The following is a 27,333-nucleotide window of genomic DNA, read 5'->3' as shown; positions in this document are numbered from 1 at the left end:
CCTAACTTTAACCCTAATATTAACCCTAACCCTAATTTAACCCTAAACCTAAAAGTAACCCTAATGCTACTCCTAACAATAACAAAACCCTGAACCTAAACCTAACACTCACCCTAGTCCTAACCCTGAACCTAACACTAATCTTAACCCCAACACTAACACTGAGCTTAAACCTAAGTATATTCGAATCCAAACACTAACACTAACCCTAAACCTATCCCTAACACTAACACAAACCCTAACCCCAACCAAACCCTAAACCTAAACCAAACACTAACCCTAACCCTAAACCTAACACTAACCGAACCCTTCCCCTAAAACTAACACTTATCTTAACCCTAACCCAAAACCTAACCTACCCTAATCTAACCCTAACCCTAACCCTAATACAAACCATAACCGTAAGCCTAAACCTAACCCTAATTATAAACTTAATACAAACCCAACCCTAACCATCCAACTACCCTAACTCTAACCCTAATTTTTAACTAAAAGTAATTCTAACCATAACCTTAAACTTAACCCTGAACCTTAACCTAACCCTTACCCTAAACCTAACCCTAACACTAAATTTAATGCTAACGCAAACTCTAAACCTAACCCTAATCCTCACCGTAACACAAACACTAACTCTAACCATAACCCTCACAATAACTTAACCTTAACTCTAACCCTAACCTAACAGTAAACCTAACCCTAAACCTAACCCTATCACTAACCCTAATGCTAACACTAACCCTACACTAAACCTTACACTTACCCTAAATATAACCTTAACCCTATCACTAACACTAATACTTATCCTAACCCTAATACTAACCCTAACACTAACCCTCACTCTATCAAGTACCCTAACCATAACCATAAAACCAACGTAACACTAACCCTAATCCTAACCCCAACCCTAACCGGATCATTAACCCTAAACCTAACACTATACCTTACACTAACCTGAACACTCACCCTAACTCTAACATGAACTCTAATGATAAACCTAACACTAAACATAACACTAACCCTAACACTAACCCTAAACCTTACCCGAACCTTAAACCTAACCCTAAAACTAATCCTAAGGCTAACCCTAAATTTAACTCTAAACCTAATAATAACACTCACCCTAAAACAAAAGCTAAACCAAACACAAACCCTAACCCTAATCCTAACATTAAACCTAAAACTAAGTATAACCCTAACACAAAAACTAATGCTAAATCTAGCCCTAACCCTAACACTACCTCTAACCCTAATCCTAACCCTAAAGCTAAAACTAACAGTAACACTTAACCTAACCCTAAAATGAACTATAACTGTAACCCTAATACTAAAATAACCCTAACCTTAACCTTAACCCTAACACTAATCCTATCCCTAACAGTAACCCTAACCCATAAACTAACCCTAATCTTAACCCTAACCCTAACCTAACCCTAACCCTAACACTGAACCTAATACTAACCCTAATTCTACTCTTAACCCTAAAACTAACCCTAAACCTAAACCTAACCCTAACTCTAACACTACTTTTAACTGTAACGCTAACCCTAACCCTAACCATAACACAAAACCTGACCAAAACCATAACTCTAACAAAAACCTTAACACTTACCCTAACCCTTACCTACACCTAAACATAAACGTAACCCTAACACTAAACATAACACTAACCATAACACTAACCTAAACACTAACCGTAACCCCAACCCTAACCCTATGCTAACCATAACACTATAACTAAGACTAACCGTAATACTAACCCTAAGCCTAATTTTAAAACTAACTCTAATCTAACTCTAGTCCTAACTGTAACCCTTACCGTAAACCTAACCCTAACACAGACGATTACCCGAACCCTAACACTAACCATAACACTAATTCTAAGCCAACATGTAACTCTAAAATGAACGCTAATTCTAACCCTAAACCAAACCCTAAACCTTACACTAACACTAACCTTAGTTCTAAATTTAATCTCAACACTAACTCTAACCCTAACCATAACCCTAAAACTAACCCTAAACCTAAAACTATCCCTAAACTTAACAGTATCCCCAACCCTAATCCTAACACTAACACTAACCCTAACCATTAATTTAACCCTAACATGATCCCTAACTCTAAACTTACCACTAACCCTAATCCTAATCCAAACCATAACTGTAACCCTAACACTAACCCTAAACCTATTTCTAACCCTAACACGAACACTAACCCTAAAGCTAACCCTAACCTAACACTAACCTTAAACTTAAACCTAACCCAAATCCTAACACTAACTCTAACCCTAACCCTAACACAAATCCTAACCAAAACCATAATGCGTATCCTAACCTAACAAAAACCCTAACACTTACTTAACCCTAACTTTAACCCAAAGTCTAAACCTAACCCTAAAACTAACCCTAATACTAACCTTAAACCTAACTAAAACCTAACCTAACCTTAACCCTAACACTAAAAATTAACTGTAACCCTATTTCTATCTTTAACATTTATCCTTTCCCTAATGCTTAACCCTAAACCTAAAATGAACTCTAAACCTAACCCTAACTCTAAAACTAACCATAACATTAAATCTAACACTAACCCTAATGCTAAACTGAATGCTAATTCTAACCCTAACCCTAACCCTAACACTAATCCTAAAACTAACCTTTACCCTAACCTTAACACGAGCCAAAATGCTAACCATACCACTAACCCTAACCTTAAACCAAATTGTATACCTAACACTAACACTAACCCTAAACCTAAACTCATTCCTACCACTAACACTAACAATATCTGTAACCCTAATTTTAACCCTAACACTAACACTAACTCTAACCCTAACCCTAACACAAACCATAATCTAAACCATAATACTGACTCTAACATTACCCGAACTCTAACCCTTACCTAACCTTAACACTAACCCTAACCCTAAACCTAACACTAACCAAAATCCCAACCCTAACAAAAATCCTAACACAAAACCTCACGCTAACACTAACACTAAAGCTTATCCTAACTTTAAACATAACATTAACTCAAACTTTAACCCTAACACTATCCCTAACACTAACTCTAACACAAAATCTAACACTGACATTAATACTAATCCTAACCCTAATTCTAACCATAACCCTAATGATTACACTAACCCTAACCATAACCCTAACACAAATCCTAACCTAATCTTAAAACTAACCCCAAATCTAACCCTCACTCTAACAGTAACACTAACCCTAAACCTAACCCTAACACTAACTTCTACCCTAACCTTAACCCTAACCTTAACCCTAACACTAACCTTAAATTTAACAATAACCCTTACCTAACCTTAAACCTAAACCTAACTGTAACAGTAACCCTAACACTAACACTAACACTAACACTAATCCTAAAGCCACCCATAACCCTCTCATTAACCCTAACCCTAAACTAACCCTAAACTTAAGCCTAACACAATCCCTAATACTAATTTTAACCCTAACTAAAACCCTTACCCTAAAACTAAAAATAACCCTACCCCTAACCCTAAAAGTAACCCCAAACCTAACACTGAACTTAACTATAAGCTTAAACCTAACTGTAACTCTAACCCTAAACCTAAATTTAACACAAAATCTATCCATAACACTAACCCTAACATGAACCACAACCTTTACACTAACACTAACCCTAATTTTAACCCTAACCCTAAACCTAACCCTAATACTAAAACTATCCCTAAACCTATTCCAAAACCTATCCCTAACACTAACACTAAATCTAATCCTAACCCCATCCGTAACCTAAACCTAAAACTAAACCAACCCCTAAACCTAACCCTAACCCTTATCCTAATACTAACCCTAAACCTAACCATAGCCCTAACAATAAACCTAAAACTAACCATAAACAGAACCTTAACAATAAACCTATCACAAAACCTAACTGTACACATAGCACTAAAGCTAAGCCTAATCCTAACCCTAACATAAACCATGACCAACCTCATAACCCTGAACCTATCCTAAACCTAAACCTAACCATAGCCCTAACCCTAACCCTATATCTAACTAGAACAGTAACACTAACCCTAACACTAACACTAAACCTAATGCAATGCTAACCATATCACTAAGGCCAACCCTAACCAAAATTCTAGAATTAACCCTAAAACTAACCCTAACCCTAACACTTACCCTAATACTAAACCTAATCCTAATCCAAAATCGAACATTAATCCTAAACCAAACACCAACCCTAACCCAAACCTTACCCCTAACTCTAATCCTAAAACTAACCTAACCTTATCACTTACACTAACCCTAACCTTAACACTAACAATAACATGAAACCTAACTCTAACAATAACTGTAAACCTTAAATTAATCCTAAACTTGCCCCTAACCCTCACCCTAACACTAACACTAACACTAACCCTAATGATAACTATAACACTAATCATAACATGATCCATAACCCTAAACCAAACACTAAACCTAACCCAAAACTTCTAGATAATCCATAACTCTAACCCTAATATTAACCCTAATTTTAACACTAATACTAAATCCAACCCTAAACCTAACAAACCCTAACCTAAACCATAACCCTGATCCTAACATAACCCTAATCCTTACTAACCCTAACCCTAAACCTAACACTAAACTAAACCTAAACCTAACAATAATCATAACCCCAAGCCTAACCCTAACCCTAACATGAAACCTCACGCTAAGTTTTACATTAAAGCTAACTCTAACCCTAAACCTAACCTTAACACTTACCCTAACCCTAACCCTAACACTATCGCTAAGAGTAACTCTAATATAAACCCTAATACTAACACTAATCCTATCCCAAACCCTAATCCTAACCGTAACCCTAATGATTACAGTAACTCTAATCCTAAAAAATTCCTAACCCTAACACTAACCCTAAATCTAAACCTAACCCTAACATTAACCATAACACTAACACTAACTGCAATCCTAACCTTAACACTAAAACAAACACTAAATTTAACCCCAAACCTTACCTAAACCTAACCCTATATCTAAACATAACAGTAACCCTAACTATAACCCTAACACTAACCCTAACCTCAACCATAACACTCTCACTTACCCTAACCCTAACACTAATCCTAAACCTAAAACTAACCTGAACCCTAATCAAAACCCTTACCCTAAAACTCACTCTAACACTACCCGTAACCCTAAAACAAACCCTAAACTTAACTCTAATCCTAATTTTAATCGTAACTCTAAACCTAACCCTAACATGAAAACTAACCCTAACCCTAACCTGAAAAAAAATCCTAACCCTAACCCCAACCCTAACACTAACCCTAAATCTAACACTAACCCAAACCCTAAACCTAACTCTAAGCCTTACCCTAACACTAACCGTAACTCTAACCCTAGGCCTAACACTAAACCTAAGCCTAACCATAAACAGAACCCTAGTACTAAACCTAACACTAACCTAACCCTAACTGTAACACTATTCCTAACCCTAAAACTAACCATAACCCTTAACCCAAGCATAACTGTAACCATAATATAAAATGTAACACACACAATTACCCTAACCCTAACCTAAACCTAATCCTAACCATAGCCCTAACAAAAAACCGAATCCTATTTCTAACACAAACGGTGACACTAACCCTAACACTAACACTAAACCTAACCCAACCCTAACCCTATCACAAAGCCTAATCCTACCTTAACCCTAAACCTAACACTAATCCTAGCACTAACCCTCACATTAATCCTAACCCTAACTAACCCTAATCTAAACCATTACCCTAACCATAAAACTAACTCTAATTCTAAACCTAACACAATTACTATCCCTGACTATAATTCTAACAGAAACCATAACCTGAACCCCAACACTAACCCTAACACTAACTTTAAACCAACACCTAATTCTAAAACTAATCCTACACTGAACTCTAACCCTAACACTAAACCTAAAGTAAAACTAAACCTAACACTAACCCTAACACTAAATCTAAACCTAATCCTATCGCTAAAACTAACCCTAACAATAAATCTAACCCCAAACTTAACCCTAACCCTAACTCTAACCCTAAACTCATCACTAACACTAATCTTAACTCTAACCCAAAACCTAACACTAACCATTACCTGAACCCTAACCCTAAGACTAACACTAACCATAAACCTGCCCCTAACACTAATCCTAAACTTGGCCCTAATCATAAAATTGTTCTTAAAACTAACCCTAATCCTAATCCTAACACTAACCCTAACCCTAACACTAACACTAACAATAACATGAATTCTAACCCTAATCTAATCCTAAATCTAACCCTGACCCTATCAATAACATTTAACCTAACCCTAAACCTAATACTAACACAAACCCTAACAATAACACTAACCTCAAACCTAATCCTAACCCTACACCTAACAATAACACTAACTCTAAACTTAACCCTAACACATACCATAACAATAACCCTAACACTAACCCTAACACTAACACTAACCCTAAACATAACCTTAACCTTTACCCTAACCCTAACAATAACCTTAATCGTAACCCAAACCTAATACTAAAACTAACCCTAACCTTTACCCTAACACAAACCCTATCCCTAACAAAAACCATAACTCTAAACCTAATGCTAAACCTAACAATAACCCTAACAGTAACCCAAATAAAAAACCTAACCCTAACCCTAACCATAACACTAAACCTAACCCTAAACCTAACCCTAAAACTAACCCTAAACCTAACCCTACACCAAACACTAACCCTAAACCTAAACCTAAAACTAAACCTAAACATAACCATTACCTTAACACTAACCCTAACACTAACAGTAAGGTAGCATTAGAAATCCTAACCCTAAACCTAACACTAACCCTAACCCAAAACCTAAACTAACACAGACCCCAAACCTAACCTGAAACTTTACCGTAAACCTAACCCTAAACGTAACCCTAACTCTTACCCTAACCCAAATACTAATCCTAACCCTAAACATTATTTTGACCCTAATATTAACCTAACTCTAACCCTAAACCTACACTAAACTTAACTCTACCATAATCTTAACTCTAAACCTAACAATAATTTTAAAACTAAAATTAACCCCATAGCTCAGCCTAAACGTAACCCTGAAAAAAATTAACTCTAAACCTAACCATAAACCTAACTCTAACCTTAACAGAAACACTAATTTTAAACCTAAGCCTAACCCTATCCCTAATAGCCTAACACTAGCCCTAATCCTTAAGCCAAGAGTAACCAAACACTAACCCTAACCATAAACCTAAAAATATCACTAACTCTAACACTAAAACTGACACTAAACCTTACCAAGTACCTAACACTAAAACTAACCATAACCCTAACACTAACTCTAACTCTAACCCTAACCATAACATAACTCTAACTCTACCACAAACAGTAATTTAAACCATAACCCTAACCCTAAACTAATAACCCTAACCCTTACCTAACCCTAACCCTAACACTAACACTAAACCTAAACACTAAAGCGAAAATAAAACAAACCCAAATTTTAACAATATCTTTTACACCCACCCTAACCCTATCACAAAACCTAACCCTAAACCTAACCTTAAAGCTAACACTAATCTTAACGCTAAGCACATCACTAACCCTAAATCTAATTCTAACCATAACTCTAAACCAAACCTAACCCTAAGCCTAACCCACACTATAACCCTAACACTAACACTAACCCTAATGCTAAACCTAAATATAAAACTAAAATGTACCCTAACCCTAAACCTAAACCTAATCCTAACTGTAACCCTAACCCTAAACCTAACCCTTACCTAAACATAACCCTACCCCTAACAATTACAGTAACCTCAAAGCTAAACCTAACCCTAAACCTTAACCTAAAAATAATGCTAACTCTAACCTTAACACTAACACTTACCCTAACTATAACCCTAAAATTTACCCTAAACCTAACACTAACCCTAAACCTAAACTTAACCCTTACCCTAACCCTTACAATAACCTTAAACATAACCCTATACCTAACACTAAACTAACCCTAACCCTCACTCTAACACAAACCCTAACCCTAACAAAAACCATAACCCTAACCCTAAAACTAAAATTAACCATAACCCTAAAACTAAGCCAAACAAAAAACGTAACCCTAACCCTAACCATAACACAAACCCTAACACTAAACCTAACCCTAAACCTAACCCTACACCAAACAATAACCCTAAACCTAAACCTAAACCTAACCCTAATCATAACCGTTACCTTAAAATTAATCCTAACACTAACATTAACAAATTTTATCCCTAAACCTAACACTAACCCTAACCCTAACCCTAAACTAACACAAACCCAAAACCTAACCCAAAACTTTACCGTAACCCTAACTCTAAACCTGACCCTAACCCTAACACGAACCCTAACCCTAACCCAAATAATAATCTTAACCCTAACCTTTACATTAAACCTAACACTAAACCTATCCCTAACCCTAAACCTACACTAAACCTAACTCTAACCATAATCATAACTCTAACCCTAACAATAATTCTAACACTAAAACTAACCCCAAACCTCACCCTAAATTTAACTCTAACCTAACTAACTCTAAACCTAACCATAAACCTAACTCCAACCTTAACAGAAACACTAATTTTAAACCTAAGCCTAACTCTATCCCTAATATATTCCTAATCCTAGCCCTAATTCTAAACCTAAGACTAACCTAACACTAACCCTTACCATAAACCTAAAAATATCACTAATTCTAACCGTAAAACTAACCCTAAACCTTATCAAATACCTAACACAAAACCTAACCATAACCCTAACACTAAATCTAACTCTAACCCTAACCCTAACATAACCCTAACCCTAACAAAAACCATAATTTAAACCATAACCCTAACGCTAACTTAAACGTAACCCTAACCTTTATCTAACACTAACCCTAAACTAATCCTAACCCTAAACCTAAACATAACACTAACACTAAAACTAAAACTAACCCAAATCTTAACACTTACACTTACCCCCACCCTAAACCTATAACGAAACTTAAACCTAAACCTAACCTTAAACCTAACAGAAATCCTTAACACTATCCCTAAAACTAAACCTAAACCTAATTCTAACCATAACCCTAAACAAAACAAAAGCCTAAGGCTAACCCTCACTCTAACCCTAACCCTAACCCTAACACTAACCCAAACCCTAATGCTAAACCTAAATGTAAAACTAACCTTTACCCTAACTCTATAGCTAAACCTTATCCTAACTCTAACCCTAACCCTAAACCTAATTCTTACCTAAAAATAAGCCTAACCCTACCCCTAATCCTAACAATAACCCGAATCTTTATCCTAACACAAACCCTAACTCTCATCCTCACGCTAACCCTACCCTTAAACCTAAGACTACCATAAAACAACCCTAACTCTACCCCTAAACCTAACTATAACCATAACACAAACACTAACGAGGACCATTACCCTAATCCTAACCTTAAACCTAACTCTAACCGTAAATGTAAACGTAAACCTAACTTTCACTCTAACACGAACCCTAAATCTAACCATAACCATAACCATAACACTAACCCTAACTCTAAACCAAATCCTAACCCTAAACTTACACTAACACTAACCCTAACTTAACATGAACCCTAGACCTAACCCTAACCAGAACCTAACCCTAACACTAACCTTAACCATAACACTAATCCTAACCCTAACACTAACACAACACCTAAACACAATCGTAAGTTTTCCATAATCCTTACCGTTACCCAAACCTCAAACCTAACCCTAAACATAAAGGTAAACCTAACCCTAATACTAAACAAACGTCACCCGAACTCTAAACCTAAACCTAACACTAAAACTAAACTAATATTAACATTAACCTAAACCTAACTCTGACCCTTATCCAAACTCTAGTACTAACCCTAACCCTAATCCTAACCCTAACCCTAATCCTAACCCTAACCCTAACACTTAACACTAACTCTAACCATAAACCCAACCCTAACCATAAAACTTACCCTAAACCTCACCATAACCCAAACCTTAAGCCTAACACTAATCTAAACCTAACCTTAATCCTAACACTAATCCTAACGCTAACTCTAATCTTAACCCTAAACCAAAACCTGAAGCTAACCATAACCCTAACTCAAACCCTAATCCTAACTCTAACCCTAACAGTAATCCTAACCCTAACCCTAACCGTAAGCTAACCACAACCCTAACCCCAATCCAAACCTTAATTTTAACACTAATCCTAATCCTAACCTTAACCCTAACAGCAACCCTGTCTCTAAACCTAACCCTAACTCTAACCCTTACCATAACCATAACCCTAACCAAATTCTAACAATAATACTAATGTAACACTAACCCTAACCCAAACTTCATCCCTAACACTAATCCAAACCCTAACCACAACCATAACAATAACCATATCCTAACCCTAACAATAATTTTAACAGTAACCCTAACCATAAAACTAACGATAATACTAATCCTAAAACTATCCCTAACCCTAACACTAACTCTAAACCTAAACTTAACCCAAACACTACTACTAACACTAATTTTTAACCTAACCCTAACACTAACCTTAACCCTAACCCTAACTCAAACTCTAATCCTAAAGTTAATTCTAACCTAACCCTTAACCTAACCCTTACCCTAACTGAAACCCTGTCACTAACACTAAAAATAACCCTTATCAAACCCTAACCCTAACCCTAAACCTAACACTAACACTAACCCTAACCCTAACACTAACACTAACCTAACACTAACACAAAACCTAACACTAACTCTAACCCTAACCCTAAACTTAACAATAACCCTAAACCTAACCCAACATGAACCCTAACACTACCCCTAACCAGAACCTAACTCTAACACTAAACCTCATTGTAACACTAACCCTAAACCTAAAACAAATCCAAAACCAAATACTAACTTAAACTAACCCTAAGCCTATTCCTAACCCCAACCCTAAAGCTAAAACTAAACCTGACACTAAACCTAAGCCTCATTCTAACCCTAATTCAAAACGTAACACTAACCCTAAGTATAACTCTAACATTAACCCAAACACTAAAACTCTCTTTAACCCTAACTTTAACCGTAACACTATCCATAACACTAACACAACCCCTAACCCTAATACTAACCCTAACATTAAACCTAAATCGAACACTAACTTTAACCCAAACACTAAACCTAACTGTAAGCCTAACTCTAACCACAACACTAACCCTAACCCTAACCTTTAAACTAACATGACCCCTGACCCTAACCCTAACACTAACTCTAAACATAGAACTAACCCTATTCCTAAACCTAACCCTAAACCTAAACCTAAACCTAAAACTAACACAAACCTTAACCCTTACCCTAACATACACCGTAACCCTATCCCTAGCCCTAATTTAACCCAAAACCTAACCCTAATTCTAACCCTAATCCTAAACTTAACCCTAACCCTAACCCTAACATTATCTCTAACCCTAACCCTAATCCTAAGATACCCTAACCCTAACCCTCAACCTAACTCTAATCCTAATCCTAACCTTTATCATAAACCTGACAATAACCCTAACCATAACCTCTACACAAACCCTAATGCTAAACATTACACTTACCGAAACCCTAATCCTAACACTAACCCTAACCCTAATATTAACACTAAAAATAACTCTAAATTTAACCATAAACCTAACTCTAAATTTTACCCTAATCATAAACATAACACTAACCCTAACACGAACCCTGAACCTAATCCTAACACATACCCCACTGTAACCCTATCCCTAACCCTAAAAAGAAACCCTAAACTTAACAGTAAAACTAACCCTAAAACTAATACTAATCCTAACTTTAACCCTAACCATAATCCTAAAACTAAACCTAACCATAACAATAATTCTAAAACTTACCCTAAACCTAAAGCTATCCCTAAACCTAAACTAATCCTAACACTAACTCTAGATCTAAGTATAACCCTAACCCTACCCCTAACACTAAGTGTAACCATAACCTTAACCATAAACCTAGAGCTAACACTTACTCTTAACTTAACCCTAACACAATCCCTAAACCTATCCTTAACCCTAACATTAACTCTAATCCTTACCCTTACCCAAAACCTAACACTAACATTAATCCTGCCCTATTCCTAACCTAATGCTAACCATAGCCCTAAAAATAACACTAACACCAATTCTAAACTTAACACCAACCCTAAATTTTAAAGTACTCCTAGCCCTAACACTATCACTAATCCTAACACTATCCTTAAACTTAATGGTAATCCTAATTGTAACCCTGATCATAACCCTAACCCTATTCTTTAACTTAACATAAACCCTAATCCATTACATAACAGTAACCCTAACCCAAACCCTAACCCTAAAATTAACACTAATTTTAACCCTAACACAAACAATAACCCTGACCATAACACTAACCATTACTTTAATTCTAAACCTAACCCTAATCCTACTCATTACCCTAACCCTAACACTAACCCGAACACAAACTCTAACAGAACGCTAAACCTAACTTTGTCCCTAATTTTAACCCTAAACCTAACCCTAACACTAACTCTAACATTAACTGTTATGCTAACCCTAAAGCTCATCTAATCCTAGGCCTAAACCTGATGCTAACTCTAATCCTAAACCTAACACTAACCCTAAACCTAACTATTACCCTAAACCAAATACTAATGCTAACCATAACCTTAACCCTAACACTAATACTAACCAAATCCACAATGCTATCCCTAAACCCAATCCTAAGAGTAACCCTAAAGCTAACCCTAACCCTAAAGCTAACCGTAATACAAATCTTAACTCAAACACTGACACGAAATATAACCCTAAACCTAACACTATCCCTAACACTAAACCTAAACTTAACCATAACACTAACACTAAATCTCACCATAATACTACCCTAACATTAACACTAAATCTAACCCTAACCCTAACACTAACCATAAACCTAACAGTAAACCTAACCCAAACAAGAATCCTAACCCAAACCCTAATCCTAACTGTAACACTAAATCTAAACTTAACCGGAAACCTACACCTTACCCTAACAGTAACCCAAACCTAACCTTAACACCAACCCTATTTCTAACCCTAACTGTAACCCTAACATAAACCCACATCCTAACAATAACCAAATACAAACCCTAATTTTAACTCTAACCCTAACACAAACCGAAACCCTTACCATAACCCTAATCCTTGCCTAACCCTAACCCTAATACTAACCCTAACACTAACTTTAACTCTAAACGTAACACAAATCCTAGCCCCAACCATAACTGTATAACTAACACTAACCCTAACCCTAAGCCTAAACCTCTAAGCCTAAACCTAACATTAACCCTAAACCTTACATTTCCTCAAACTGTTTGACTAACATTACACCTAACCAAAGCCCTAAACATCACACTAACCCTATCTCTAATCTTAACTCTAAATCTAACCCTAATATTAACCCCAAACGTAACCCTAACAGAAACCCTAAACCTAAACCTAACACTAAACCTAATACTATACCTAAAACTAATCCTAATACTACTAATAAAACTAACCCTAACCCTAACCTGAACCCTAAGCCTAACCATAACCCTATCACAAGCACTAACCCTAAGCATAACACTAACCCTAACCCTAACCCTGACCCTAACCCTATCCCTAACACTCACCTAATCCTAATCTTACACCTAATAATAACCCTAACACTAAACCTTAACCAAACTTTAACCAAAAACCAATCACTAATGCTAACCCTATCCCTAATTCTAACACTAACTCTAACCCTTACCCTAATCATAGCCCTACCTCTAACCCTATCCCTTACCCTAAGCCAAATCTTCATCCTAATGCTACCCTTGTCCTATCCATAATTCGTAGCCTTCCCCAAACCCTAACTCTATTACTAGTTCTAAATGTAGCCCTCATTCGAACCCTAAACCTAACCCTGACCCTTATTCTGACACTCACACTAACCCTAGGTCTAAACCTGACCCTAATCTTAAACCAAACCCTAACACTACATCTACCGGTAAACCTATACTTAAACCTAACAGTAACAGTAGCACTAGATAAACCTAATTTTAAATAGAGTCATAAATATAGCCCTAGGCTTAAATAACAACCTAGCACTAGCCCTAACAAAAACCCTTAATCTAACATAAATACTAAATCTCTCACTAGACCAAACGCTAGTCCTAATTGTGGCTCTAAACCTAAAACTAACCATAACCCCACAATGACCATTAATCAAATAGAAACCCTAGCTCTAAACCTTATCCTAAACCAAAACCTAACACTAACACTAGACTTATCCATTACCCTTACCCTAAAACTAGTTATAACCCTATCCCTCACTCTCACATTACCCAAGACCTAACGTTAGTCCTAAACATCACTCAAAACTTAGCCCTTATCCTAGCCCTAAACCTAGCCGTTATCATAACCCTAACCATAATCTTAGACCAAACCCTATTGCTAAACCTTGCCCTAGTCCTAAACCTAGCTCAAACTCTAATCCTTAGCCTAAAGATAACCCTAACCCTAAACCTAACACTAGCCTTGACTCAAAACCTAACTGATGCCCTAGGCTTATCCCTACCTCAAATGCCTACACTTACCCTAACCATAACCCTAAAATTAATCCAAGGCCTAACCCTAAACCTAACTCTAATTGTAACCTTAACCATAGCACTAACCTTAGCTCTAACCCTATCCATTACCCTGAATAAATGCCTAACCCAAATGCTAACCTTATGCCTAACGATAACCCTATCGTTAACACTAACCCTATCCATTACTCTAAACCTAACTGGAACCATAAACCTAATTCTATTCATTACTCAAACCCTAACCTGAATCCACTGCTAATTCAAGCATAAACTCTAAATCTTAACCTAAACCAAACCCTACCCTGACACTGACTCTAATAATACACAAGGCTCTAACATTGAGCCTTACCCTATACCTAAACCTTACAATAGACATAGCTATAACCTAACACTAAAACTAAAACTAATGATAAACCTAGACTTGACATTAGCCCTATCCTTAATACTAGCCGTAGCCCTAACAGAAACGCTCAGCCTAGCCCTAAACCTAGACTTAATCTTAACGCAAACCCTAACCTTAGTCCTAACCCTAATTCTAACCCTTGCCCTAGCCCTAGAGCTAGCTATAACCCTATACCTTCCCCTAAACCTAATCCTAAACCTAAGAGTAACACTAACACTAACACAAGGCCTAACTCTAACACTAACCCTAGCACTACTCCTAGACCAAATTTAGCCCCAACCATAAACTTACACCTAACTTTAGCCCAAAGACTAACTTGAAATCTGAACCTAGCCCTATTTCTAGTTTTAACCCTATCTGTTACCATAACCCTAACACTATCTCTAAATTTAGCCCTAACCCTAGCCATATCCCTAAACCTAGATCTAAACATAACAATCAATCTAAGCCTAAACTTCACCCTATCATTAGCTCTAACACTATTGTTAATCATAAAACTATCCCTAACCCTAGGCCCAGTTCTAAAATAAAACTGAGTCATAGCCCTATCGCTAACCCTATATAACCTTAATGCTAGACCTGACATTAGCCCTATCCCTAGACATTATCCTAGTTCTAAATCAAGCCTTAATCTTTACCCTGACCTTAACCCCAAACCTATCCGTAATTTTATCCCTTGTCCTAGCACTAAACATAGTTGTAACATCATACCTTACCATAACACTAACACTAACCTTAACCCTAGGCCTAAACAAAGGCCTAAACATAACACTAACCCTAGCACTAATCCTAGGCCTAATTTCGGCCTAACACTAAACCTAACCCTGTCCCTAGCCCTAAGATTAAATCTAACTCTCACACTAGCCCTATCCCTAGTTCTAAAAGTATCCCTTACCATAAACCAAAACCTAGCCCTATCTCTAGCCCAACCTTAGCCCTAACCTTTGCCTTACCCCTAAACCTGGATCAAACCCAAAACTTAAGCCTAAATCTCACCCTTACACTAGCCCTCACAGCAATGATATTGGAAAACTAGCCCTAACCCTTACCTAGCCCTAAAACAAAACTGAGTCATTAACCTAACCCTAACCCTTAACCCTTAACCTAAACCAAACACTAACCCTAAACCTAGCCCTAAACCTTGCCATAATTTGAGTGCTAAACCTAACCCTAGGAGTAACCCTGACCCTGACTCGGATCCTATCACTAACCCTAGCTCTATACATTGCAATAATGCTAACCCTAGAACTAGTCGTAATCAGAAACCAAGATTTTTCATTAGCCATAGCCCTAGATGTAACACAAATCTTAATGCTAATCCAAGCTCTAACCCGTGGTTTAACCCTAAGTCAAACCCTAACCCTAACTTTAACCCTAGCCCTAAACCAATCCCTAATCCTAATCCTACCTCTAAACACATCCCTTTCCCTAAGCCAAACCCTCACCCTAATATTACCTAGTCCTAACCCTAATCCTTAGCCTACCCCAATCCCCAACTCTATTACTAGTTCTAACCCCATTCTAACTGTAACTCTAACCCAAACACTGACCCTTATTCTGACTCTAAAACTAACCCTATAACTAAAACTCACACTAACCATAAACCAGATCCTACCTCTACCCCTTCCAGTAAACCTGTACCTAAACCTAACAGTAACATTAGCACGAGACCAAACCTAATCTTAAATATAATCATAAATCTAGCCCTAGCCCTAAACAAAATGTTGAACTAGCCCTAAAAATAACCCTTAACCTAACCTAAAAATTAACCCTATCCTTAGACCCAACACTAGTCCTAATTATGGAACTAACTCTAACCCTAACCCTAACCCTAACCTATAGCCCTAATACTAGCCATAAACACTACACAAACCTAGCCTTATCCTAGCCCTTAACCTAGCCCTAATCATAACACTAACCATAACCCTAGCCCTGACTCTAACCCTAACCATCTCCCTAGCCCTAAATCTAGATCATACTCTACCACTTACCCTAATCCTAACCCTAGTCCTAATCCTAAACTTAACCCTAGCACTAACCTTAGCTTTAACCCTATCTATTACCCTAAAGAAAAGCCTAACCCAAATGCTTACACTAGGCCTAACGATAACCCTATTGCTAACACTAACCCTATACATTACTCTAAACTGGAAACATAAACCTAATTCTATCCATTACACTAACTCTAATCTGAACCATCCACTAATTCAAGCATTAACCCTAAATCTTAACCTAACCCAAACCCTACCTGGATCCTGACCCTAATAATATATCTAGCTCTAAACTTGACCCTTACCCTACACCTAAACCTTAAAATAGACATAGCCATAACCTAACACTAAAACTAATACTAACCATAAACCTAGACCTGACATTAGCCCTAGCCCTAATTCTAGCTGTAGTCCTAACATAAACCCTCAGCCTAGCCCTAAACCTAGCCTTAATCAAAACTCGAACCCTAACCTAGCCCTAACCCTAATTCTAACTCTCACCATATCCTTAAACCTAGGTATAACCCCCGCCATTTCCCTAAACCTATCCCTATCCCTAACACTAACACTAACCCTAAACCTAGCCCTAACCCTAACACTAACCCTAATGCTAATTCTAGCCCTAATTTAAATATTATTATTTAAAGAGAGAGAGAGTGAAAGAGAGAAAGAGAGAGAGAGAGAGAGAGAGAGAAAATTTTAATATTTATTTTTTAGTTTCGGCAGACACAACATTTGTTTGTATGTGGTGCTGAGGACTCGGGCCGCAGGCAAGCCAGGCACATGCGCTACCGCTTGAGCCACATCCCCAGGCCCCTAGTCCTAATTTAGCCCTAACTTTAAACTTACCCCTAACCCTAGCACTTAGTCTAACTCTAACCCTCGCCCTAGCCCTATTTCTAGTTCCAACACTATCTGTTATCATAACTGTAACACTAGCCCTAACTTTAGCCCTAAACATAGCCCTAGGCTTAAACCTAGATCTAACCATAACAATTAATATAAATTTAACCTCACCTTACTACTAGCACTAACATTATCACTAATCCTCCTCAAAAAATCCTAGCCCTAACCCTAGCCCTAGCTCTAAAACAAAAGTGACCCATAGCCCAACCCTAACCCTAACCTAAATGCAACCCTAGAACTGACAATAGCCCTATCCATAGTTCTTAACCTAACACTAATACAAATCCTAACCCTACACCTAGACTTAACCCTCACACTATTTTGAGTCCTATCCCTAATCCTAAAATTAACACCGATCCTGACTCTGACTCTAACACTAACACCATCTCCTTTCATCCTCCTAAATCTAAACCTAATATTAACACCAGACCTAGTCCTAATGCTAACCCTAATACTAGCCCTAATTGTAACGCTAGTGTTTTCCATTAGCCATAGTCCTACACTAGCCCTATCCTAACCCAAAACCTAGCCCTAATCCGAGCCCTAACTCTAGATTTATTCTTAGCCCTAACCCTATCCCTAGCCCTAACACTTAACGTAAACCTAAACCTAAACTTAAACCTTATCCCAACCCACAACCTATACCGAACCATAGCCTATTCCTAACCATAACATTAGCCCTAAACCTAGATATAATTTTATCCATTACCCTAACAATAACTCTAAGCAAATTCAAACCCTAGTCCTAACTTAACCATAGCCCTAACCTAACTATAATCCTAGTCCTAACTATAGCTCTAATCCTATCCATTACCTGAACTATATCTTTAAAAAAATTCTAATCCTAGGCCTAACTCTAACCTCATGCCTTAGCCTAACCATGTCCAAAAATTATACTAAACCTAACCTGAATCTGAAACCTAACCATATCCATTACTCTAACCCTAATGCTAAATTTAGCCCTAACCCTAAACCTTAACCAAACCCAAACCCTAACCCTGACTCTGACTCTAATAATACCCCTAGCTGTAAATCTGACCCTAATGCTCAATTAACGCTTACAATAGACCTGGCCATAAACCTAAACCTAAAGCTGTCCCTAACCATAATCCTAGAACTGACATTAGCTCTGTACCTAACCCTAACCCTAACTCTAACAAAAACTCTACCCCTAATCCTAGCCCTAAGCCTAGCCTTAATCCTTATCCATACCTTAACTGGAGCCCTAACCCTAATTTTATCCAATGCCCTAGATGTAGTATTATACCTTACCCTAACCCTAAAGCTAACCCTAACCCTAGCCCCAACTCCAGGCAAAAACGTAACACTAACACTAGGGCTAATCCTAGCCCTAATTTAAACCTAATCTTAAACCTAATCCTATCTCTGGCCCTAAGACTAACTCTATCTCTTGCCCTAGTCCTATCCAAAGTTCAAAACTTATCCCTTACCATAACCAAAATCTAGCCCTATCCCTAGCCCCAACCCTAACTGTAACAATCACCCTAGCCCTAAACCTGTTAGTAATCACTAACCTTAAGCCAAAACCTCACCCTAAAACTAGCCCTAAACCTAATGCTAATTGGAAAAGTAGCTCTAACACTTCCCTAGCCCTAAAACAAAACAGAGCCATAATCCTAAACCTAACCTTTAACCTAAATCTAACACTAACCTAAACCTGTGCCTAAACATAGCCCTAATTTGAGTCCTAACCCTAACAATAGAAATAACCCTGAACCTTAGTCAGTCCCTAAGAGTACCCCTAGCTTTAAACATTGCCATAACGCTTAACCCTAGAACTAGCTGTAAGCAGAAAACTAGTTCTTTTATTAGCCATAGCCCTAATTCTAACATAAATCCTAGCACTAATCTGAGCCCTGACTCTAACCCTAACTCTAACCGTACCTCTAACCCTATGTCTTACCCTAAGCCAAACCCTCTCCCTAATGCTACTCTAGTCCTAAACTTAATTATTAGCCAACACCAAATCTTAACTCTATAACTATTCCTAAGCCTAGCCCTCATTCTAGCTTTAACCCTAATTTTAACCCTGACCCTTATTCTGACCATCAAATTAAACCTAGATCTAAACCTGACCCTAATCTTAAACTGAACCCTAACACTACCTCTACTGGTAAGCCTATACCTAAACCTAACAATGACACTAGCACTAGACCAAACCTAATCCTAAATAGAGTCATAAATCTAGCCTTAGCCCTAAACAAAAACCTAGCACTAGTCCTTAAATAACCCTTAACCTAAAGTAAAGATTAAACCTATCACTAGAAAAAACGCTAGTTCTAATTGTGGCCCTAACCATAATATTAACCCTAACACACCAATGACCCTAAACCTAATAAAAATCCTAGCTCTAAACCTTACCCTAAACCATACCCTAACCCTAACACTAGACTTATCCATTTCCTTGACCCTAACACTAGCCATAACCATATCCCTAGCTCTTACATTACTCATAGCCCTAATGTTAGCCCTAAACATCACACAAGACCTACCCCTTATCCTAGGTCTAAACTAACCCTAATCATAACCCTAACCATAACCTTAGACCTAACCCTAATGCTAACATTCTCCCTAGCCCTAACCCTAGCTCAAACTCTAATCCTCAGTCTAAACATAACCCTAAACCTAAACCTAACCCTAGAACTGACTCAAACCTTAACACTTGCCCTATCCCTAACGATAGCTGAAATGCCTACACTTATCCTAAACCTAATCATAACCATAACCCGAGTCCTAAACATAGCTCTAACCCTATCCATAACCGTAAATATAAGGCTAACCCAAATTCTATCCCTAGACCTAATGATAAACCTTCACTAACACTAACCCTATCCATTACTCTAAACCTAACCAGAACCATAAACCTAATTCTATCCATTACCCTATGCAGAACCCTAACCCTAAAGCTAATTCAATCCTTAACCCTAAAATGTAACCTAAACCAAACTCTACTTGGACCCTGACCCTAATAATACACCTAGCTCTAAACCTAAACCCTACCCTAAATTTATCCCTTATACTAGACATAGCTATAACCTAACACTAAAATTAATACTAAACATAAACCTAGACCAAACCTTAACCCTAGCCCTAATACTAGCCCTAACCCTAACACACCCTATTAAAAACCCTAAACCAAGCCTAAATCCTAACCCAAACTCTAACCTTACTCCTAACCCTAATTGTAACCCTCACCATAGACCTAAAGCTGGCTATAACCCAATCCCTTCGCCTGAACCTTATCCTAACCCTAACACTAACACTAACCCTAACCCTAGGTCTAACCCTAACACTAACCCTAGCGCTAATCCTAGCCATAATTTAGCCCTAACCCTAAACCTATTCTTAACCCTAGCCCAAAGACTAACTGGAACTCTCGCCATAGCCCTATTTTTGGTTCTAACCCTATCCTTTACCATAGTCCTAACAGTAGCCCTAATCTTAGTCAGAGCCCTAAACATAGATCTAACCATAACAATAAATCTAAGCCTAAACTTCACCCTACCACTAGCCCTAACACTATCACTAATCATAAAACTAGCCTAAACCTAGGCCTAGTTCTAAAACAAAACTGAGCAATAGCCCTATCCCTAACCCTAGCCTAACCTTAACCCTAGACCTGACATTAGCCCTATCAATAGACCTAATTCTAATTCTAAGCCTAGACTTAATCCTAACCCTAATTTTAACACTAGCTCTAACCTAATTTTTTTTTTAACCTAGGCCTAAATCTGACACTAACCCTAGCACTATCCCTAGCCCTAATTTAGTCCTAACAGTAAACCTAACCCTATCCCCATTTTTAAGACTAACTCTAACTCTCACCCTAGCCTTATCCTTAGTTCTAAACCTATTCCTTACAATAACCCAAACACTAACCCTATCCCTGGCCCAAAACTTAGCCCTAACATTTGCCCAAGGCTTAAACCTGGATCTAAAACTAAAATTAAGTATAAACCTCACCCTAACACTAGCCCTAACCCCTAATGCTAATTGGAAAACTAGCCCTAATGATACGCTAGGCCTAAAAAAATATACAGCAATAATCGTAACCCTAACCCTTAAATTATACCAAACCCTAACCCTAAACCTACCCTAAACCTAGCCCTAATTTGAGTCCTAACACTAACCCTAGAAATAACCCTGACACTGACTCAGCCCCTAACACTAACCTAGCTTTAAACATTGCCCTAAGGCTAACCCTAGAACAAACCCTAAACAGAAACCTAGTTCTTTCATTAGCCTTTATCATTAGTTCAATTCATAGCCTTAATGATAAAGCAAATCCTATCCCGAATCCAAGACTTAACTCTATTGTTTAACTTTAACCCTATCCCTAACCTTTGCCCTAAACCTAAACCTAACCCTAAGCCTACCTCAAACCCTATCTCTTTCCATAAACCAAAACCCTCAATCTAATGCTACCCTAGTCAGGAACTTAATCCTTACCCTACTTCAAACCCTAACTCTATTACTACTACCATCCTATCCTTTATTCTAGCTTTAAATCTAACCCTAACCTTGACTCTCATTCTGACTCTAACACTAACTCTAAGTTTAAACCTGACTCTAACACTAAACTGAACCCTAAAACTTCCCATACCAGTAAATCTATACTTAAACATAATATTAACATTAGCATTAGACGAAACCTAATCCTAAATATACTCATAAATCTAGCCCTAGTCCTCAAAAAAACCTAGCACTAGCCCCAAAAATAAATGTTAACCTAACTTAAAGACTAACCTATCCCTAGACCCAACTCTAGTTGTAATTCTAGCACTCACACTAAATCTAACCCTATTCTGAACAATGACCCTTAACCCTGAACGAACTCTAGCTCTAAACCTTATCCTAATCCAATACCGAAACCTAACACTAGACAAATCCATAACCCTGACCCTAAAACTAGCCATAAACATATTCCTAACTCTTATATTTCCGATAGCCCTATGTAGGACCTAAACCTCACAAAAAACCTAACCCATATCCTAGCCCTAAACCTAGCCCTAATCATCACGCTGAAAATAACCCTAGACCTAAGCCTAATCCTACATTCACCCGAAACCTAAACCTAGTTCAAACTCTAACCCTTACCCTAAACATAAGCCTAACCCTAACCCTAGATCTGACTCTATCCCTAACCCTCGCCCAAGACCTAACCCAAGCTCAAATGCTAATAGTTAAACTAAAACTATACCTGACACTAACCCTAGGCCTCACCTTAACCCTAGCCCTAATTATAAACTTATCCCTAGCCGTAACCTTAGCTTTAACACTATCCATTACCTTAAGATGAGATTAATTCATATGCTAACCCTAGGAATATACTAAATCAAAACTGAACCCTAAACTTAATCCTATTCATTACCCTATCCGTAACCCTAAACCTAAAGCTAATTCAATCCTTAACCCTAAACTTAACCTAAACAAAACCCTACATGGACTCTGACCCTAATAATAATACACCTAGCTTTAAACCTGACCCTTACCTAAACCTAACCCTTACATTAGACCTAGCCATAACCTAACCCTTAAACTAACACTAACCATAAATCTAGACCTGACATTAGCCCTATACCTAATCCTAGCCCTAGCCCTAACACAAACCTTCATCCTAGCACTAAACATAGCCTTAATCCTAACCCTAATTCTAACCCTCACCATAGCCCTAAACCAAGCTATAACCCCATCCCTTCCCCTTACCCTAACCCTAACTCTAGCCCTAAAACATGCCTAATTTATCCCTAACCCTAAACCTAACCCTAACCCTAGCCCTAAGACTAACTAACTCCTGCCCTAGACCTATTTCTAGTTCTAACTCTATCTATTAATAACACTGACATTAGCCCTAACCTTGGCCCTAAACATAGCCATAGCCCTAAACCTAGATCTAACCATAACAATAAATCTAAGCCTAAAACTCACAATACAACTAGTGCTAACACTATTACTAATCCTAAAAGTAGCCCTTTCTGTTAAACAAAACTGTGACAAAGCCCTAATCCTAACTATAACCAAAAAATAATCCTATAATTGACATTAGAATTATCCCTAATTCTTACCCTAACCCTTACACAAACCCTATCCCTACACCTAGCCTTAACCATAGCCCTAATTTGAGGCTATCCTTAACTCTGATCAGTAACACTGATGTTGACTCTCACAGTAACACTAACCCTATCTCTAATCACATCAACCTAAAACTAAACCTAATCTACACTCTAGATTTAGACATAATGTTAAACTTAACACTAGTCCTAATCATAATTCAGGTTCTAACATTAGCCCTAGTCCTAAATAGCCCTAACAGAACTCAAAATCTAGACCTATCAGAACCCTAACCCTAGCTTTAACTGTAGCCTTAACCCTAAACCTAGTCCTAAAACTTAACCTAAACTTAACCATAAACCTAAACCTTGTCCTAACCCGAAATCTAACACAAATCATAGCCCTAATTCTAACCTTAATACTAGCTCTATCTCTAGCTCTAATCTTATCCATTACCCTAAACAAAATCCTAACCAAATTCTAACCCTAGGCCTAACACTAACCATTGCACAAACCTAACCATAACCCTAGTCCTAACTGTAGCTCAAATCCAATCTATTTCCCTAACCATAACCCTAACAGAATTCTATTCCTAGGCCTAAACCTAGCCCTATCCCTAACCCTAAACCTGTTCATTACTCAAAATCTAAACTTAACCCTAAACTTAACCATATACATTAACCTAACCCTCACAGTAACCTTAATGCTAATTTGAGCCCTAAGCCTAATCCTTAACCTAACACATACCCTAATCCTGACTCTGACCTTAATAATACCCCTAGCTGTAAATCTGACCCTAACCTTAAACCTAACACTTACAATAGACCTGGCCTTAATCCTTAGCCAGAAACTATCCTTAACCATAACCCTAGACCTCACATTAGCCCATCCCTAATCCTAGCCCTAAACCTAACACAAATCCTAGCCCTAATCCTATCCCTAAGCCTAGTGTTAATTCTAACACTAACATTTGCCCTTGCCCTAACCCTAATTTTATGCCTTGTCCTAGCCCTAAATGTAGCTGTAACATAATACCTTACCCTAAACCTAATGTTAACTCTAACCCTAGCCCTAAACCTAGGCCTAAACCTACTAATAACCATAGCTCTAATCTAACTCTAATTTAGCCCTGACCCTAAACCTAACACTATCCCTAGCACTAAGACAAACTCTAACTCTCGCCCTAGCCCTAGCCCTAGTTCTAAACCTATCCTTTACCACAAGCAAAATCCTATCCCTATATCTAGCCCCAACTCTAGCCCTAACCTTCACACTGGATCTAACAGTAAACTTAAGCCTAATGCTCACTCTAACACTAGCCTTAACCCAAATGCTAATTGGAAAACTAGCCCTAACAGTACCCTAGCCCAAAAACAAAATAGAGCAATAACCTTAACCCTAAACCTTAACCTAAACCAAACCCTTACCCTACACATAGACCTGAACATAGCCCTAATTTGTGCCCTAACCCTAACCCTAGAAGTAACCCTGACTCTTACTCGGACCCTAAAAGTAACGCTAGCTCTAAACATTGACCTAAAGCTAACCCTGGAACTAGCCCTAATCAGAAACCTATTTATTTCATTAGCTGTAGCCCTAATGCTAATACAGATCTTAGCCCTATTCCAAGCCCTAAACCTAGGTTTAATCCTAATCCTAGCCACAACCCTAACCCTAATTTTAACTCTACCACTAACCCTATCCCTTACCCTAAGCCAAACCCTCACCCTAATGCTACCCTAGTCCTAACTATAATCCTAAGCCTTAATCGAACCCTATCTCTATTACTAGTTCTAACGCTAGCCCTCTTTCTATCTCTAATCTTAATTCTAACCCTGACCCTTATTCTGAGCCTAACATTAACCTCTGGTCTAAACCTAACACTAACCATAAAGCGAACCCTAACACTACAACTATAAGTAAACCTATACCTAAACCTAACAATAACACTAGCACTAGACCAAATCTAGTCTTAAATAGAGTCAAAAATCTAGCCTTAGCCCTAAACAAAAACATGGAACTAGCCCTAACAATAACTGTTATGCTATCGTAAAGACTATCTCTATGCCTAGACCCAACACTAATCCTAAATCTGGCCATCACCCTAAACCAAACCCTACCCCGAACAATGACTATTACCCAAAAAGCAACCCTAGCTCTAAATCTTATCCTAACCCAAAACCTAACTAGAACTCTAGACTTATCCATAACCCTAACCCTAAAACTAGCCATAATTATATCCCTAGCTCTTATATTACCCATAGCCCTAATGCTAGCCATAAACCTCACACAAAACATACCCCTTATTCTAGGCCTTATTGTAACCCTAACAAGAATCCTAGTCCTAACCCTAACCCTAACCCTCAGCCTAAACCTAATTCTAGCCCAAAAAAAAATAAACCTAACCCTAACCCTAACCCTAACTTTATCCCTGAATCTAACCCTAACCCTCACACTAGCCCTAATCTTAGCTCAAATCCTAATATTTACCCAAAACCTAACCCTGACACTAACTGTAGGCCTAAACTTAACCCTAGTCCTAAATCTAACCTTAACCCTAGCCCTATCGTTAGCTCGAAACCTAACTGCATCCCTAATGCTAATTCAAGCCTTAATCCTATATCTTAACCTAAAACAAACCCTACTCGAACCCTGGCCCTATAATACACCTAGCTTTAAACCTAACCCTTAAACTAAACCTAACTCTTACACTATAACTAGCCATAACCTAACACTAAAACTAACCATAACCATAACCATAACCATAACCATAACCAGACCTGATATTAGCCCCCACCCTAATCCTAGCCCTAATTCTAACACAAACACTAGTCCTCATCTTAGGCCTTAACCTAGCCTTAATCCTAACCCAAACCCTGACTCTAGCCCTATCTCTAAATTTAACCCTAGCCCTAGACCTGAACTTAGGTATAACCCCATCCTTTCTTCTAACCCTATCACTAACCCTAACCCTAACACAAACCATATCTCTAGTTCTAACTATAGGTCTAACCCTAACACTAACCCTAGCACTAATCCTAGCCCTAATTTAAGCCCTAACCCTAACTCTACCCCTAATCTTGGCCTAAGACTAACTCTAACTCTCTCCCAGCCCTATTTGTAGTTCTAACATTATCCATTACATTAAACCTAATACAAGCCCTAACCTTAGACCTAACCCTACATCTAAACATAACTCTACATTGGACCCTAACCCTAAGCCTAATCCTCAACCTACCACTAGACCTACCACTATTGCTAATCCTAAAACTAGCCGTAACCCTA

The sequence above is a fragment of the Ictidomys tridecemlineatus genome, chromosome 1 (genome assembly GCF_052094955.1).
Source record: "Ictidomys tridecemlineatus isolate mIctTri1 chromosome 1, mIctTri1.hap1, whole genome shotgun sequence".
Lineage (NCBI taxonomy): Eukaryota > Metazoa > Chordata > Mammalia > Rodentia > Sciuridae > Ictidomys > Ictidomys tridecemlineatus.
The sequence above is the reverse complement of the archived record's forward strand: the minus strand, read 5'-3'. Positions refer to the sequence as shown.